We start from the raw sequence: 19,612 nt of genomic DNA, 5'->3' as shown, positions 1-19,612 counted from the left end.
CCAACTGTTTAAAACAGGAAGTAGGACTTCTGTGAATTAATTCCTGCTTCAAATCCAATAGTTGTGAATGAACTAGAGCAGATCTTAGAAAAATAAATTCAGAAAGAGGCAGATTGTCTGTGAAATGACAAAGATGAATATGAATAAAATACATTGAACATCACATTACTATTGTTAAAACAATGAGGAGTCCTTCTGGCACCTCAGAGACTAACAAATTTATTTGGGCATAAGCTTTCATGGGCTAGAACTCACTTCATCAGATGCATGGAGTGGAAAATACAGGGCAGGGCCAAACTGGGCAGTCTCTGTGCAAAAGAATAAATGGACACAAATCTGACATCAGGAATTATAACGTTCAAAAACCAGTAGGAGAACACTTCAAACTCCCTGGTCACTCAATAACAGACCTAAAAGTGGCAATTCTTCAACAAGAAAACCTTCAAAAATAGGATCCAACTGATTTGAAATTGCAGAACTGGAATTAATTTGCAAACTAGATACCATGAGATTAGGCCTGAATAAAGACTGGAAGTGGTTGGGTCATTACAAAACCTAAATCTAATTTCCCCAATACCAATTTCCCCCAATACTAATTTTCCCCTACTGTTAACTCACACTTTCTTGTCAACTTTTTGAAATGCGCCACTCTCATTTCCACTACAAAAGTTACTTGTTCTCCCTTGGAATACTGCTGTTAATTGAATTGTCTCGTTAGACAGACCTCATACTTGGTAAAGCATCTCCCATCTTTTCATGTATTTATGCTTGCTCCTGTATTCTCCACTCCATGCATCTGATGAATTGGGTTCTAGCCCATGAAAGCTTATGCCTAAATAAATTTGTTAAGTCTCTAAGGTGCCACAAGGACTTCATTGTTTTTACTGATACAGACTAACCCGGCTATCACTCTGAACCTGATTATTATTGTTATGACCACTTTCTGCTCTTGATAGTCATCTAGTGAGTGATTTTCAATATTATAGTACCTAGAGGCCATAACTAAGATCTGGGCACAGTGAAACAGAGTTAGAGACAGTCCCTGCACTAAAAGGCTTACAGACTAAATAGAGAAAGCGGACAAAGGGAAGGGAAGAGAAACTGAGGCACAGAGGAGGGAAGTGACTTGCCCAAGGTCACACAACGTGTCAGTGACAGTGCCAGGAATAAAATCCAGGGTTCAAGTTTTAGTAGAGAAAAAGTTCGAATATAATTCATTTGAACATTATGGTATTGGACTGAAAATTAATAGGCGTGTTTATATTATCATTATCATCTTACATTATTATAGCACCCAGATGCTCCAGTCAAGACTGAGGCCCTGTTGTGCTGGGTGCTGTACAAACACATAGTGAAAAACAGTCCATGCCCCAAAAAGGTTATCATTAGGCTCAAAAGGATTAGATTTTTATTGGTAATGTTGATAAATGTCAGTTTCACCGGACACAGACAAAATATTTCCATCTATAATAATCAATATTTGCAGATAGGCAAAATAAGAAAAATGCTCTTTGAGAACTTATTAGAGTTTAATTTAAGGTTATTTACTTTGTATAGTTTGACATGATTTCTTTACAATTTGTGTTGTAATGGTTATAAAGTTTTAACTTTTTAAATCTCAACGTCTACCATTGCTAAATAATTATTGTCTGACACCCCCCCAATGCCTGACCTCCCCATATAGTTTCCCTCAACTGTGACAATGTAAAATCAATAAGAACTGAGAAAAAGCTTTAAAATAAGCATCGATATTATCAGCCAAAGTTATTAAAAAATCAAATTGTGCTAAGGCTACTTATGGTGGAAATAGACAAGACAGACAAAAGTGGGAAGGAAACAAAGGCCCAGAGAAGTTAATTTAATGAAGACATTTAAATACATGAGGAGTGATGGGAAATTTTATACTTTCATAGTTCTATAGTGTTTAAGGCCAGAAGAGACAACTAAATCATCTAGTCGATTGTTTCTCAAACTGGGGGTCCCAACCCAAAAGGAGGTTGCAAACCTATTGTAGGGAGGTCACGGGAGCAGCGGCTGCTGACCGGGCGCCCAGCACTGAAGGCAGCACTGCTGCCAGGAGCAGCGTAGAAGTAAGGGTGGCATGGGATGGTAGGGTCATCATTTTTGGAGGGGGGTCATCACAGCCTGAAATATTTAAAAAAAGATCTAGTTGGGTCATTGGAGATGAGAGTTTTAAGTGACTTTATTCTTTCATGAAAATTGATGATCTTCATCAACACTATCTCTGAGCTAGCACTTTTCACAAGGGGACATTGAGGTGTCTGAGGAAACAGTCTAAATGTCACCATCTCCCAATTTACAAATGGGGATTGCGAGGTTCAGAGAGGAAAAAGTGATCCATCAGGCCAATGGAAAAGCCAAGTTTGGAACCCAATATCTGGTCCCAGACTACAATAGCTCATTAGTAAAATGTTTTTTAACCAGGAAAAGAGTTCAGCTGATTAAAAAAACTCAAAGTTACCTGGACTGTATGTGAGGATTGGTGCGGATGTGAAGTTTTCACCCTGACATGTAGCTTTTGGACTCATATAAGTAAAAGCACACTCTGTCTCACAAGTCCATTGTGAAATGACACTGAACGAGCATAACCCTGAATGAGTGAATCACTGAAGAGACATCACCGATGGTAGCCCTAATGTTTGCAAAGCCCTGATATGCCTACCCTAGCTAAGAGATTAAGAAACTCCCTTTATCTCGTGCATTTTATACCAAATAATGTCTGAGATAATCCCTGGGTTCCTTTAGGCATAGGTCCCTGAAAGTTTCTCATGTCTCACACTTATTTTCACTCAATAATTAAAACATTTAACCTCATACACTTTTCAGCCTTAAGTAAAGCTCTAGGAAAGACATTATTTTATTTTATTTTTACATAGATATCAGTGCTCAGATCCCCGGAGGAAAAAAAATCAGTGTAGCCCCTCTGACTTTGTTCTCTCCATGGCAGTCTGCTCCCAACTTAATCTTCCCCATTTCTTGGTTTCACCATGTACACTTTATTGTGATGTTTGCTGGTGTCGCTTTGTGTTCTGGGAATGAGAGAACTTCCTTAACACGGTTGGTTTTCTATATAGTGTTATGTCTACTCTTCCCCACAGGCATTAGGCGGATGGATACCACATAGTTGAAGGCTGTTGTATTCTCTGCTCATGACACTCATAGATTTGTACTGTCTCCTACCTATGTTGTATATCAGGTCAGCTGAAAATGGGGACACCAGTGGATCAGGTCACAAGAGCATTTCTCGATATGGGACCATGCAAAGCAGTATTGTTAGTGGATCTATGTGTGACAGCCTGTCATGGGGCATGGCTTCTCTCCTGCCTTCTTCCCTGCAGAAACTGAACAGAGTCAACTGGTTGCGCCTTCACCAGACCCTGTTATTTTAAGTTTCCTCCACCATTTCCACAACCACCCCAATGCAACAATCTATTTACAGCACCTACAGTACTTTTTGGCTCTCTCCCCAGGACCTGAGGGGAACTGAGATCTCGCTTCCTTGAGGCCTCCATGTAACTGAGCTCAGCTAACCCTGGTCCCTGCTCTCTCTTCCTGTTTTGGACTTCCTTCCTGCCTTTTTATCAGACTTGGACTGATGGGCTAATTGGCTCCTTATCCCATCCAGCTGGCCAGCGTGATTGTCTAATTACCCTCCTCAGCTTTTTCAAGGGGAACTAATTAAAATCCAACTGATCAGAGTGCAGACTTACCTGTTCACTCGCTGCACTCTGGTCACTCAATCTCCATCTTGCTGCCAGAAGAGATGGAACCTGAGACTTCCACAAGGAACACCTAAGTCGGTACAGCCTGAGCTTAAAAGTCACTAGATACTAACCTAAATATATAACACTTTCTTCATCCTTTATAGACTGGATGCTGATGAGGGGCTTATATACTTCATCTGAGTAAAGGAAGATCAGCCGAGCCCCTGAAGACCACAACACTTCACATCTCCACTTGAGTGATAAATGCCATTTGTGTGACACACCAGGGATTGAACTAGGGGCCTCCAGAGCTTAAAAAGCAAAAGCTGCTACTGCTTGAGCATCATGAGCTACAGCAGACCCATACCTTATGTAGATCAGAAGACACTTTGGCTGGAGTTATAGTCGTAGTAGCTTCTAAGCCCACATGTCAGTAGACATTGGGTGGCAGCTGGGATGTGGGAGCTATCTGGGGATTCCCAGGCCTGGGTTCAAGACCTGGGACACCATATAGGCTTCCTTAAGTTTTTTAGGAAAAATTCACAGATTCTATTTGTAGGACTTTTCAAAAGAACCCAAGGAAGTTAGGCATCTAACTCCTATTGAAGTTGATACCTATGGGAATTTTATACCTAACTCCCTAAGACCCCTTTGAAAAATGCTGCCAAGGACAACTAACCTGGAAAATGACCATGGATGGTATTAGGGGGAAGGGACTGCAGGCAATGAAGGGTGATTCAATCCTACTAAAAATAAAGTACTCCCATTAGAGGAAATGGACAGCATCCCTCCCCGCAGTTACATTAAAACCCCATTGCAATTTTCATCTAGCAAATACACATCATCATTAGACTTCGTATGAAATGGTTGGCTGAGTGAATTTTGTTTTGCTTTGGCCTAACTAGTTCAAGTCGGTATTGTTCGTCCTCACAGGAATATCATAAGAATGTTCCTTCAGGGATTACATCCCAAAAGCCAGTGGATGGAATAAATACACCTCTCTTTCCTTCCACACATTTAGTCCTTTCAAGCTAGGATAGCGAACCACTCTTCTTAAAAATGTAGGCTATAACTGAATTATTTGAGCCCCCAATTGTTGTCACACTGACGTCCATTGGGCATTCTGCTGGAGACTGCAGTGGATCAAGGTCAGATCATTGCTTTCTTCATCTAAATTTTCCATGCAGGCATACAGAACACTGTGTGTGTGTGTGTAAATATGAGTGTATGTACATTCATACACATGCTCAAGTGCATGTATCTCTATATGTGTGTGTGTGTGTGTGTGTGTGTGTATCTACCTAGTCAAATCCCTCTGAAAATCTATTAGAATATCAGTTCATCTCTTGATCTATAAATCTATCTTTCTCTCTCCATCTAATCCAACATTCTCTCCTTATCTAATCATATGTCAGGCCCTTTGCTTAGGAACATAAGAATGGCCATATTGGGTCAGACCAAAGTTCCATCTAGCCCAGTATCCTCTCTTCCAACAGTGGCCAATGCCAGGTACTTCAAAGGGAATGAACAGAACAGGGCAATTACCAAGTGATCTATCCCCTGTCATCCAGTCTCAGCTTCTGGCAGTCAGAGGCTTAGGGACACTCAGATCCTGGGGTTGTATCCTGACCATCTTTACTAATAGCCGTGGATGGACCTTGAACTTATCTAATTCTATTTTGAACCCAGTTATACTTTTGACTTCACAACAACTTTTCCAAGTCTTCCTATTTGGTCAAAAACTTCCTATTTGCCTTAAATTGTTCTATATAATGCACTTTGCACAGTGGGCCGTCACTGTTTGCTTAGATTGTTTGATTTCCTTTTCTCTATTTGATTTCCTGTGTGTGTGTCTGTGTGTTCTGTTGCCTGCTGCTAGAAGGGATGAGACCTGCTCTGTGTGTGTGAGAGAGACCCTGTTGCCCATTGATGGAGAGAGAGAGCCCGGGTCTGTGTGTGTGTGTGTGTGTGTGTGTGTGTTTCCCTGCTGCCCCTTGCTGCAGGGGATATGCCCTTCCTTGTGTGTGTCTATGTGTGTTGAATATCCACGGGAATGGTCCTGTGGTCATGGCATATTTTTTGGTGTCAGAAGACCTCAGTTCCATTTCTGGGGATGCTGACTCACTGTGACCTTGCCCAAGTCCCTTTACCTTCCAACCCCCACTTTCTTCCTTAGTAGCTCACTACAGTTAGATGCATTGCTTTGTGACCCAGACATTGAAGATGCTAAGGATAATTATCAATATTTTTTTATTTCAATTTTGCCTTTTCACTGTAATGTCCATTAGTATGAAATTCCTTCTCAATAAATAATCTTGAAGTAAATGTCTGCAGAAAAAGTCTTTTTTCTAAAATTGTCAGATCTTTCTTATTGCAAGCTCCTTATAGCAAGGGTCTGAGACAAAGGTCCTCCATTGGTGTAAATCAGCATGATTCTACTGATATCAATGGAGCCATGAGGGTTTACACCTGCTGAGGAACTGACACTAGGTCTTCTTTTGTATAATGAGAGAAAGCAAGGCATTTAGGATACTCTTGTGATAATGGCAGCAATGATTTAAATTCCTCTTTAATATTTAGGGAAGAATAATATATTTAGCACACCAAGGGCCAAAATCATCCATTGATTTCAGTATTCTTTTATCTGAGATGCAGTTGACTCAAAATGCTTTTAATACTTCCAAGGGCTTTAAACACAGTCCTTACTTATGTGAGTTACGACCTCAGTGGGAATACTTACTTGAGTTTAACTCTTGTCATGATGAAGGCATGGATGAGAACAGAATTCTGCCTGCATTTTGGAAATTCTATTTAGTAAACATGGTTGTAGAAAAAATATCCCTAAAGGCAAAAAGACTGATCCGATTCTGAATTCTCATGTAGACGGGTGCGGGGAGGGTAAATGCTCTGAGGCATAAGAATTAGATCCCCAGCTAGTGTAAATGAGTATAACATCATTGCTGTCAATGGGCTGGATCCTCAGCCAATGTACATTAGCATAGCTTTATTGATTTCAAGTTATTATTTCCTCATAATGAGGCTCAGTTGCATATTTATATACATAATGGCAGCATTTTTCGTTTGAAGGATTCCAACAAATTGTTAACTATACAATTAGCACTAGGTTCCTTTCACATATTTGGGGATCTTCAGGTTCGGCTCCAGAGTCTTTGTTACCCCTAAAGGGGACCCTTTCTGAGAGAGATCTTGGCCTGAACGAGGTCATCTTTGGTGGGGTTTTTGTACCTTGCTGAGCTGCATATTCTTCCATTTGTGGTGTTTCTAACTACCTACACCTCATCAATCTGGTGGAAATTTATTCATTATCCTCCCGATAAAATTCAACCCACCTCTTCACACCCCCATGTATTTCCTCCTTGTGAGCCTGTCTTTCTTGGAAATAAAACAGGAGTAGGCAATCTATGGCATGTGTGCTGAAGGTGGCACGCAAGCTGATTTTCAGTGGCACTCACACTGCCTCGGTCCTGGCCACCAATCCTGGGTGCTCTGCATTTTAATTTAATTTTAAATGAAGCCTCTTAAACATTTAAAAAACCTTATTTATTTTACATACAATAATAGTTTAGTTATATATTATAGACTTATTAAAAAAGACCTTCTAAAAACGTTAAAGTGTTTTACTGGCATGCAAAACCTGATATTCGAGTGAATAAATGAAGACTCAGCACACCACTTCTGAAAGGTTCCCAACCACTGAAATAGAATATCAGGCTTGGAAGGAACCTCAGGAAGTCATCTAGTCCAACCCTCTGCTCAAAGCAGGATGAGTCCCTAACTAAATCCCCAAATGGCCCCCTCAAGGATTGAACTCAAAACCCTGGATTTAGCAGGCTAATGTTCAAACCACTGAGCTAGCCCTCAAATTCTGAGTCATCATCTGGTGGAGCATAAGAGCATTTCCATGGCAGGCTGCACAGCCCAGATGTATGTTTTCACCATCCTGGGCCTCATTGAATGCTGCCTCCTAGCAGCCATGGCGTATGATCATTATGTGGCCATATGCCATCCCTTGCACTACACAGCCATCATGAGTGGTCTGGTGTGCAGGCAGTTAGCAGCCACCTCATGCATCATCAGCATCTTGGTGGAAGTGGTTCAGAACACATGGATCTTCAGCCAGTCCTTCTGCGGCTCCAACCGCATCCACCATTTCTTCTGTGACATCCCACCAATGGTGAAGATGGTGTGCACAGACATGTCCAAGATCAAGATTGTTTTCTTGGCCATGTCACTGCTGTTCATCACGAGACCTTTCCTGTTGATAATCCTGTCCTATATCGATAAAGATTTCTCCACCTTCTCCTCCCATCTCATGGTGGTGACTTTGTTCTATGGAACGGCCCTAATTTCCTACGTGAAGCCCAAGTCCAGCTACAGCCCAGAGAGTGATCAGGTGATTTCCCTCATGTACAAGGTCATGATGCCTGTATTTAACCCAATAATATACATGCTGAGGAACAAAGAGGTGAAGGAAGCCTTTAGTAAAACAATAGAGAAGAGCATCTTTTCACACAACTGGAGAAATTAGAGAAAAAAAGGAGAGTTAATCAAAATGGGAAGAATAAGAGAAATCCACCAGCATTTTCCTGAATCTCTCCCCCCTTGCCCTCTTTTCTTCATTGACATTTTGCTATGGGGGAGGGGAATGACCTGTTCTATACCTGGTGGGAAAACAGGTAGGGAAAATTGTGTTTTTTAAAAATCCACTATTTTAATCTAAACTTTAAGGATTTTTTATCCAACTTCTGAAGTTCAAAACTTTTTGACCAGTTTGCAAGTTGATTGAAAAACAAAAGAGAATATTTAGTAAAAGTGGTGTCTCCAAATTCTATCTTCAAAATTTGAAATGTTAGAGGAAAAAATATACATGTGGTTGAAAAGGAGAAATATTTCATAACATTTCCACCTTGTGTGTGTAAGTCTAACAATTTTCATCAAAATTTCAATAATGTAAAAATTCCCACCAGTTCTACAGTGAAGTGCAATCGGCTGCCTCTTTTCCTGCTCTATCACTCCAGTGCAAACATATTTGGCTGTCTCTTGAATGCATTTCCCCAGACTCCCTGACCCAATTTCAAATAACAATTCTCAGCACTTGTGAATGACTTTCTATTGAATACTCTGATAGAGCTTTACAAACCTAAATTGCTCGTGCCACACAACGGCTCTGTGAGGAAGATCTTAAGTTATGTTATGTCCTGCACAGGTGCAGGTGTCTATGCCAGGAGCACTGATTATAGCATCAGGATGTATATCATATATTCCTTGATTTTTAAGGCCATAGGAGACCATTAGAATAATCTAGTCTAACCTCCTGCTGAGCACAGCCAAGGAAATTCAGTCCAGTAATTCCTGCATTAAGTATGCACAAAATATACTACATATTAGATATGTAAAATAATAACTGTTAAATATCAGAGGGTAGCCGTGTTAGTGCTAGAACAGGGCCTCATCCTCCCTGATTGAACTGACCTCGTTATCTCTAGCTTGCTTGCTAGCACACATATATATACCTGCCCCTGGATATTTCCATTACATGCATCTGAGGAAGTGGGTATTCACCCACGAAAGCTCATGCTCCAAAACATCTGTTAGTCTATAAGGTGCCACAGGATTCTTAACTGTGTTAAATACTCTTCTATAACTATGTGAGGGTCCGAGTATAACAATACTGACTAAGTAACTGTACATTGTACATATTTGTATAATAATTATCTCTGTGGATTCTGATGTAGATATACTCTTTTGAGGGCTTGCCTACCTATGTTACCACCTACATATAACAAATATACATTTAACACCTATGTACCTCACTGACTATTCATGTGTATCCCTAAAATGAATTCATAAGCAGCTTAAAACATACACCCACATGAAGGAACTGAGGTGAATTAGTATTAAGTATATGATTTTTTTTTATTACTTGTGGCAGAGCTCTGACCTTGCTTCCATGGGTCCTGCACTTCTAGGCGGTTTATGCTAGCCTCAGTGGCTCTCTGTGACCCTCCACGTAGCCCTTCTCTCTCTAGGGCCAGCATTACAGTCTACTCAGCCCTTTTCATCACAGGCCGGCAAGGAGGTTGGTGAGAGAACTCCCACAGTCTCTGTTGTCCCTGGGGGCTTATTTCAGAACAATTGAGCCTCCTGTCCTGACAGGGGCCTGACTTCCCCTCCCAGGAGATGTTCCTGTAGTGGTGGTTGGGGGGAACCCAGGCCCACCCTCTAGTCCAGGTTGCAGCCCAGGGACCCAAATGGTAGCACTTGTGGGCAGTCAATCTTTCACTGCCAGAGTTGCTACATTTCCCTGCCCCACTTCCCCACAGCTCTCCTGCTTCTCCCTTACCTTAGGGCTTCCTTAACAATGGTTTGAGGGTGTCTTCATTAACCAGCCCTTCAGCCACACTTCCTCTCCTCTGGCTCTCCTCTACCTGACTGGAATGAGTCCTTTTTATAATATCAGTGGGGTCTTAATTAGAGTCAGGTGGTCACATTGGCTTAATAGCCTTACCTGACTCTTTGCAGGTTAATTAGAGTCAGGTGTTCTCATTAGCTTGGAGCAGCCCCTGCTCTGGTCAGTCAGGGAACAGAAAACTGTTAATCCAGTGGCCAGTATATCTGCCTTCTGCTATTCTTCTGTACCCAACTGGCCTGGGTCTATCACATACTACACATTGAAACAAGATAGGTTGAGGCAGAATTATTAGTCTGTTTGAAATTCTAAAAGAAAAAAAATATTTATAATAAAAAGCTATAATAATAAGAAAATTAATATAAAATACCTGGGTGCCTTCTATTCCCACTGAAGTACATAGATAGATAGATTGAAGGTGCGATGGACAAATTAATAGAGTGAGAATTTCAAAGGCACGTATGGGAGTTAGGCACCCAAGTAATGTGAAAGTCCACAAAGGGGTCTTAGACTCATCATTGCAATGCTTAATGTTTAGGCACCTTGCTGCCTAATGGATACCACAACCCCGAGTGAGGTGCTCAGGCTTCCTATACAATGCAAGGGGAGAGTTAAATGCTTAAAAAGAGGATCCTCTAAAGTCAGCCAGATGAGTGGGGAGCTGTGACCCAGGGAGTCCTTGGATTCACAGCCATGAGCCTCTCCTGGAATTAGTCCTTTCTCACAAAAGAACAGAGGAAATGCATTCCTGAGCTTTGAATGAATAAATTGTATCTAGTAAAGATTTCTGAAATTGGCTCATGAATGAAATAAATTGTGAGCCACCGGGCCAAATGTTGAGGTGCTTACTCAGCCCCTATTCATAGAAACTGATGCAGGAGAAGGAGTAGGACCTGTGTTTGAGGAAGCACTGTGCAACCAGTGAGGATTAGGCCTTCTTCTGGTATATGTTAATGTGACTCACATAGACCAGTTGAGGATCTGACCCTGAGTAAAGACCTAAGATTTGGCTTAATATTATCATTTCAGCTGCGCTATTATGTTTGCATTTTTGGCACTTGGAGGATGGTAATGGTGTTTCTAACTCTCCTGACTTTATTGCACCAGTAGGGAATTCCCTTCTGACAGATCAGTCCTTTACAGGCTACATGCAGCGGGACACCAGAGCAACAAATTGCTAATAACCTAGGGAACTATTTTCAACAACGCCCAAATGACTCAGAAGTCTAAGCCTCATTTTTTTAAAAGTGACTCGAGCACTTAGGAACCTTTGTATGCTATTTTCAAAACCAACTAAGCAAGTTAGGTGTCTAACACCCTTTGAAACCAATGCAACATAGGTTCTAACATGCTTGGAAACTTCTGAAAATCCCACTGGGAAATATGTGCAACTTTAGGTGCCTAGAGACCTTTGGAAATCTGGCCCCAAGTTTTTATATCAGGATAGCTGAATACAGTATGGAAAGGGTACATTTATACCACTAAAACTGAGCCTACTAGAGGGCAATCCAGTTAAACTATACTTATTTTGATTAAAAATATATATACTCCTAACTGGAATACTTATACCAATGCAGGAACTGTGTGTCAAACAGGCTTTTTAAAATCAGGTTCCACACACCATGGCTGACAATGGCTGAATACCCAATACCTAAGAAACAGAAAGGTGTGACTGAGGAAAAGCCTAATTTTTTTTCGATAGCAATTTGTGGATGTGAATTGTGGGAAGTTAATGCTTCAGAAGAAAATTGAAGCTTTTGAAATGTGGTGCTGTGAAGACTCTTGCTTATCTCCTGGATGGAAAAATATGGAAAAAAATAAAAAAAAAAAAAGTCAAATGCCTATGTTAGAAATTTTATTGGAGAGAAGCAGATCCTGGTGTCGGAATTCACAACTGCAAACTTATGTACTTTGGTTACATTAGGTGTCGAGATGGAAATAACTTTGAGAAAGTTATTATGGAAGAAATGGTGCAGGGTCACTGTATTAGGGGACAACCAGTAGGGAGATGGCTGGATGGTATGAGGCAGAGCAGGTATGAGCTGCTGAGTGCTTGACATTTGTGATGGATCTTGAAGGCTGATATCACTGATACTCAGACATGAAAAATGCACTTACTTAAACACATATCAGACAAAGACATGCAGCAGTGGCACACGATGATAAAAATATAGGCTGAAGGGAGTTAGGCACCCAACCACCTTAAAGTTTGATGGGATATGAGTGCCTAATTCCCTTAAACTCCTTTGAAAGTGCCTAATTCCCTTAAACTCCTTTGAAAATCCACTATCTTGACATCTCAATCTAGTTCATACTGGACAGAAGTGAAACTTACACTGAGTCTCTCATTAGAAGTGCTGTAGCCAGGCTGGTCCCAGGATACTAGAGATATAAGGTGGGTGAGGTAATATCTTTTATTGGACCAACTTGTGACCCACCTGGTTTCACTCACATTAGAAGACATTTTCTCCACCGAAGTACTTTTATCTTTAAGTCCAGGTCTTTGACGAAAATGTTCTGGTTTTCCATATAAAAATAAAACTAATCCACTGTCACCTCCCTTCCCCAATTTGTTTTGTTTGATTTTTTTGGGAACCAAAATGGAAATGGAAAAAAATGTGCAAATGGAAAAAAATGTGTTTTGTTGAAATTTTGAGTGGGTAAAAGGACCATCAGCTGACTACTTCTACAAATGTTGTTCTCTATCATCAAAATGAGCTGCTTATGCTAGAAGTCAGGACAGTTACAAATATGGTATTTTTCTTCACAAATATAGCTAGTGATGATTCTGTGGATTACAGGCAACTCAATCTTATTTCAGTTCCAAGTATATTTTTTCAAGTAATATAAATACAATTATAAAATTGTATAATCCCACATCAGTTTAACCAGGCTCAGAAAAGAGGACAGTAGGACTGGGTGCTCAATTGAAAGACACAGCTTCAGAGAGAGGGTCAGCTCAGCTGAGCCCAGACTCCAGAGATTGGGGCATCTGGGATAAAGTCAGGGCCACCCAGAGGGCGGGGCAAGTGAGGCCCCTGGAGCAGGGTCCTTCACTCGCTCCTGGGGCCCCGGAAAACTCTCATGGGGCCCGGGCCCCCGGAGCTTCTTCCACTCCGCAGTGGAAGGACCCCCCGCCGCCAAATTACCACTGAGGCGGGACCCGCCGCTGAAGTGCAGCCGGGTCTGCGGCAGTAATTCGGTGGTGGGGGGCCCTTCCGTTCCAGGACCCGCAGCCAAAGTGCCCCCGAAGACCCGCAGCTGGGGCTCCCTGCCACCGAATTACAGCCAAAGACCCTGCACTTTGGCAGCGGTCCCGCTTTGGTGGTAATTCAGCAGCTGGGGGGCCCCCGCCGTGGGTCTTCGGGGCACTTCGGCGGTAGGTCCTGGAGTAGAAGGACCCCCCTCCTCCAAATTACCACCAAAGCGGGGGGACCCCCCGCCGCCGAAGACCCCAGGCCTCCGGAATCCTCTGGGTGGCCCTGGATATGGTAGGTCTACCTTGGACTCCAGGTGAGGAATGTAGGTATGTAGACACTTTGTTGTTTTAAAAATTATTTTCTCTTATGTTATGCTTTGTTCCCACTATTAAGATTAAACAATATTTTGTCTTGAGAAATTTGTGTGATCACTGCATTCAGTGCTGGCCACAGCTCCTGAAGAGAAGACATGCAGGTGCTGAATTCGATCAGATCTGCTGAGTAAACATGGCCAATACACAATGTGCTGCAGCCCACTCTAAGAGGGGGAGAATCACAGAATTTTGCACCCGGGAGGTGGAGGCGTGAAGCCTGACACCTGAAAGGGGTGCACTCTGTAGGAACATTTTTTCAACCATGCTTGGGGTGGGAGGGGGAGCAGAAAGCATCCTCAGCAGCTAGCCCAAGATCCTAGTAGTTCTAATTCACTGAAAAATGCATTTTGGAGGGCAACAAAACTACTTTCTTTGGGTCAAATTTGGCAAATAGTTTTGGCCTAAAAAAGAAACTGAAAATTGTTGTGGGGGGGGAGTGACATTCCCCTCTGGTGCTATCTGGACCAGTGATTTACTAGGTCACTCCAATCCTCCACTCTGGGAGGCAGCCTTACCCTGCTCTTCTGTGAGAACCCCCACTCCTGGGCTGTTCACGCACAGCCTCCAGCATGTAAGCTGCTCCCAGCTAGGTGAGTGAGAACTTTTAGCCAGCAGTTGAGTGGATTGTGCAACAGAATGACACTAACCAATATCTCCGGGCCGAGACACAACTCTAGGAACCTCCATCTTGCAAAGTCCAGTTATGCCCACTGGACCCTGCAAGCTCATATGAGTTTGTCAATTTAACAAATAAATTGATATGTGCCAGCCTTGTTATCCCATGAGGAGTCACTAACATGCCTCAGACCAAATGCATTGCTTCAGGAAGAATAAACAAACACATTCATTAACTGCAAAAGATAGATTTTAAGTGATTATAAATCAAAGCACTAAAAGTCAGATATGGTCAAATTAAAGAAAAGCGAAACACATTCTAAGCTGATTTTAACACTTTCAGTACCCTTACAAACTTAGATGCTTCTCACCACAGGCTGGCTGGTTGCCCTTCAGACAGGCTCACCCCTTTGATTAGCACTTCAGTCGGTTGGTGGTGGTATCTGTAAATGGAGGTGGAAGAGAGAGAGCATGGCCAATATCTCTCCCTTTTATAAGGTTCTTCCTTATCTCTTGGCTTTGCCCCTCCCTCCCTTCAGAGTCAGGTGAGCATTATCTTATCATAGTTCCAAACCGACCAAGACAAGGTGGGTGACTCACTTGAGAGTCCAACTGATTCTTTGTTGCTGCCTAGGCCAGTGTCCTCTGTTCCTGTGAAGTTGGGCCGGGTTTGTCCAATACATGCCTTGATGAGGTTTGAACTGCCCCTCTGCTCCTGGAGAGTTTTGACTGGTCTTGTTTTAACATTTTCAACCTCATAACTATATACAGGTAATTATAACCTGTACACTACTATAACAACAATGCTCAGTGCATCATGAGCCTTCCAAAGACATTGGACATGACAAACTTTGCATTGGAAACCACACAATCATATTATAAGGATGAACATGGGGATGTGGTGTGTTCCCCCGAAGTACAGAGTGTCATATGGGGGAAATGTCAAAACAAGTCATTGTGACATTTTGGAAACAAAACTTCATTTCTAATCAACATTATATTTATGAAACAATATTTACATTTTCATAATGTGAACTTGAATCAGCATGCAAAATGTTTCATTAGATCTCAATGATTTTGTTTTGTTTTCTTTTTTCATTTTGGTGAGACAACCAACCAACCAACACCCCAACATGCAGTTTGAAACTGAAACAAACCACACTGAATCAAAAAATCAATAACTCACCGAGCTCTAAGCAAAAGCCATGGAGACTGGCTGTTTTATGAGAAAAGAGGACTGTAAACTTTGTTTCATGATTTTCAAAGTGGATACTTTCAAAGGCCTTTGAACTCCCCTAGTTTCCTTTGAAAATCTCATGCTGGAATACCTGACCTCTACCACTCAAGTAAAAACAGGTCTCCTTTAGCCACGAGTAGCTCTCTTGTTCTCTTCTGGGGCCAACTTCTAGAGGGAGGCATAACATAGATATAAACAGAGCCATTATATCACCTTGTAGGCCACTCCTCTAGACTTTGCACCTGAAACAAGCATAATACCTCTCTATGCACTAAAGGAAACGCAAAGTGAAGTGGATTTATAAGGAATAGCCAGCAAGTATTTGTCAAAAACAAATCATGCCAAACCAACCAAATATCCTTCCTTGACAGGTTACTGGGTTGATGGATGAGGGGAAGCAGTAGATGAGATACAGCTTTATTTTAGTAAGGCTTTTGACACAGTCCCACATGACATTCTCCTAAACAGACGATGGAAATGCAGTCTAGACAAATTATTATAAGATGAGTGCACAACTGGTTGAAAGACCATACTCAAAGAGGAGGTATGAATGTTTCACTGTCAAAGTAAGAGGACATATCTAGTGGGGTCACACAGAGTCAGTGCTGGGTCCAATACCATTCAACATTTTAATGAATTACTTGGATAATGGAGTAGAAAGTATGCTTATAAAAGTTGCAGATGACACCAAGCTTTGAGGGGAAACAAGCACTTTGGAGGACAGGATTAGAATTCAAAACAACATTAACAATTTGGAGAATTGGTCTAAAGTAATCAACATCAAATTCAATAAAGATAAGTGCAAAGTGCTTCACTTAAGAAGGAAAAATCAAATGCACAACTACAAAATGGGGAATGACTGACTAGGTGGTAGTACTGTGGAGAAGATCTGGGGTTATGGGGGATCAAAAATTTAATATGCTTTAACAATGTGATGCAATTGTGAAAAAGGCTAATATCATTCTCGGATGTCCTAACAGAAATCTTGTATGTAAGACAGAGGAGTTAATTGTCCCACACAACTTGGCACTGGTGAGGCATCAGCTGGAGTACTGTGTCCAGTTCTGAGTGTGACACTTTAGCAAAGATGAGTACAAATTGGAAAGAGTCCAGAGGAGAGCAACAAAAATGTTGAAAGATTTAGAAAACCTGACCTATGCAGAAAGGTGAAAAAAGTGGGCATGTGTAGTGTTGAGAAAAGAAACTGGGGGGACCTAATAAGGATTGTTATAAAGAGTATGGGGATCAATTGTGCTCCATTTCCACTGAAGGTAGAGCAAGAAGTAATGGGCTTAGATTTCAGTTAGATTTTTGGAAAAACATTCTAACTGTAAAAACTTGGTCCTGCCTCATCACAGGAACTGGAACTGATGACTTCAGGAGGTCCCTTCCAGCCCAACATTTCTATGTTTCTGTGATTTTGTTACTGTCATAAACAGACAGTTAAGGGTTAAGAAGCTCACCTAGCCTAGCTGACACCTGACCAGAGGAACCAATGAGGGGATGAGATGTTTCAAGAGGAAGGAGGGAAGTTCTTCCTTTGTTCTATTCATTAAGTTCTGTGCTAGAGTGAAAAGATCCAGGAATCAGCTAGAATAGTGAGTATTAGAGAAGGAATGAATTAGCTTATGTTTATTTCCTTTTATGTCTCTGTCTTATTTGCATTAGAGGGATAATCAAATTGGATTTTCTTTTGTGGAACTAATTTTTTTGCCCAGGGGAGCATCCTCTGTGCTTTAAATCTGTTGTCTGTGAGAGATTACATTCTAATCTCAGAGGTATTCCTTTCACCCCTTTTCCTTAACTAAAACTCTTCTTTTTAAGAACCTGATTGATTTTTTCCTTGTTTTAAGATCCAAGGGGTTTGTATCAGTGTTCACCAGGAAATTGGTGGAGAAGTCTCTCAAGGTTACCCAGGGAAGGGTTACAGTACTTGAGATGGAGATATATTGAGGGGGAAGACAAAGTTTCCCAAATGACTCATAAACAGCTGTTTTAAATGATTTGGGTGGTGGCAGCACACTGATCTAAGCTGGTAATTAAGCTTAGGGGTTCTCATGCAGGTCCCCACATCGGTACCCTTAAGTTTAGAGTGGGGTTGAGACCTATGACAGTTACCCTGTTCATCAGGTGACCACAAAGGGTCATCTAGCCCCACTACTGCTGTGGGGAGAGGGACCCGTAGCTGTGGCCAATTACCCGCTGCCTTTGGTGGAGTTTTAGTGCCACGGTGAGTGCTGGAGTCCACAGATGCTTGTGTGTTGACACAGGGAGGGCTAATGCAGTGCCATGCTTCTCCATGGGTCAACTGGAGTGAGGCAGACTCCTGGACTGTCTGCCTGGCACCATCTAGAAGAACTAGGGGCTAGCTTTGTAAACTAGGCATGGGGACACTGTGTGTCACCAGACCTAACTTTTAGGTACCTAGATAACCACTGGGAGTCTGGGATTCACAAAGGCTGAATTCAGCTCTCAGGCTCCCTGTGCAATGAGTGGGAAGTGACAGGTGCCTCAGAATGAGATTTGCAAAAGCCAGAACTCTGGTTGAGGAATCAGCTAAGGTAACCAATGGACATGACAAGGAGAGGAATGTGTGCTAAGCCCCGCCCTTCTCAGGCAGTTCAACACTTAAGCTTTTTTTTTTGCAAGTAGGGGAAAGAGGCGCTCCCCCATAACTTTTAGCCTAATGGTTATGAGACGCACCTGAGATATGGGAGACCTCAGGTTCACATCTCTCATGCTGAGTGGCAGAAGGGATTTGAACAGGGCTTTGCCACCTCTCAAACCACTGCTCTGTGGGATATTCTGACTGGGGGCTCACTCAATCCCTCCTGTTGGAGTCATTCCAGTGTGGATAAATAATGAAAGTCATTGGAGCAGGGGAACTGGATTCTGGGTCTCCCAGCTGAGTGCTCTAACCGCTAGGCTACAGAGGCATTCTCGTGCTTGGTCTCTCTCTGTCTGGCCTGCCCAGAGCAGAGAGGGAATACTCCCTCTATATACATCTCTAGGGAAAGAGCACCTGCTCAGCTGTAGGTCCCTTTTTCCCCCAAAGCCTAGTTTCCTATAGCAGGGATGGAGTAGCCCCTCTTCGTATGAGTCTGAGGATACCCTCTCCACTCCTGGAAATTCTGTGCTCAGATCAGGGCCCCAGAATGCCAGAAGCCTCCCAAATAAAAATAGATCCATGTGCAATGGACAAACCTCACTGCCTTCTCTGAGCTATTTGTGAAATGCTCAGATACTATTGGTGATAGGAGTCATATAAGGAGCTATAGATTCACAGGCCAGAAGGGACCGTTGTGATCAGCTAGTCTGACCTCCCGTATAATATAGGCCAGAGAATTGCCCAAAATAATTTCTAGAGATCTTTGGGGGTGGGGAAATCCCATCTTGTTTTAAATATTGTCAGTAATGAAGAATGTACCGCAACCCTTGGTAAGTTGTTCCAATGGTTAATTACTCTCAGTGTTAAAAATGCACACCTTATTTCTTGATGGCATAGATTGGATAGATTAGATAGATACTAAAGAATAATATGAAATCAATTTTATTTTATGTAACATCCTTTTAGACAAAATATACCCCACACATTTTGCAGAGAAAAAAAATACATATAACAGGATTAAACAGTACAGAAAAGCAGAGAGAAATGAACATAATTAGTATAAGTTAATGAGAAATAAACACAGGGAAATGAGAAATACTATAACTAAACTTTTTGGTCACTTTGGGCTTGTTTATTACAGACTCCTGGTTGGGATTGGTGTGTCAGCAGAGCCCCATAGTGGCATAGCCACCCCATCTGCCTAACTAACATAAGCTATACCATCAGACACACTCTTCTGTCAGCATAGTTCCTCTATATGATGGATTTTGGTGGCATAGCATGTCAGTGAGGGAGACTCTTAGCCCACATAGCTATTTGGCAAACTGCAGTGTAGACCAGACCTTCCACAGTATTTCTCATCTAAAGATATGAAATGACTTTACAGACAAAAAAAGACTGGGAAGTTTTTTTTTGTTTCTTG

General features: G+C 41.9%; 1 protein-coding gene and 1 pseudogene across 1 annotated transcript in view; one reads left to right on the top strand and one right to left on the bottom strand.

Moving 5' to 3' along the window:
* LOC127033178 (olfactory receptor 10A4-like) overlaps window positions 1-8,276 on the top strand; it is a 33,161-nt pseudogene extending 24,885 nt beyond the window's left edge.
* Window positions 1-19,612, bottom strand: part of LOC127032870 (translation initiation factor IF-2-like) — a 322,179-nt gene that overhangs the window by 235,683 nt on the left and 66,884 nt on the right. The window lies entirely within an intron of this gene.

This window comes from Gopherus flavomarginatus, chromosome 12 (genome assembly GCF_025201925.1).
Source record: "Gopherus flavomarginatus isolate rGopFla2 chromosome 12, rGopFla2.mat.asm, whole genome shotgun sequence".
Classification (NCBI taxonomy): domain Eukaryota; kingdom Metazoa; phylum Chordata; order Testudines; family Testudinidae; genus Gopherus; species Gopherus flavomarginatus.
Note: the sequence above shows the minus strand (reverse complement) of the source record. Positions and strands in the feature narration are given on the sequence as shown.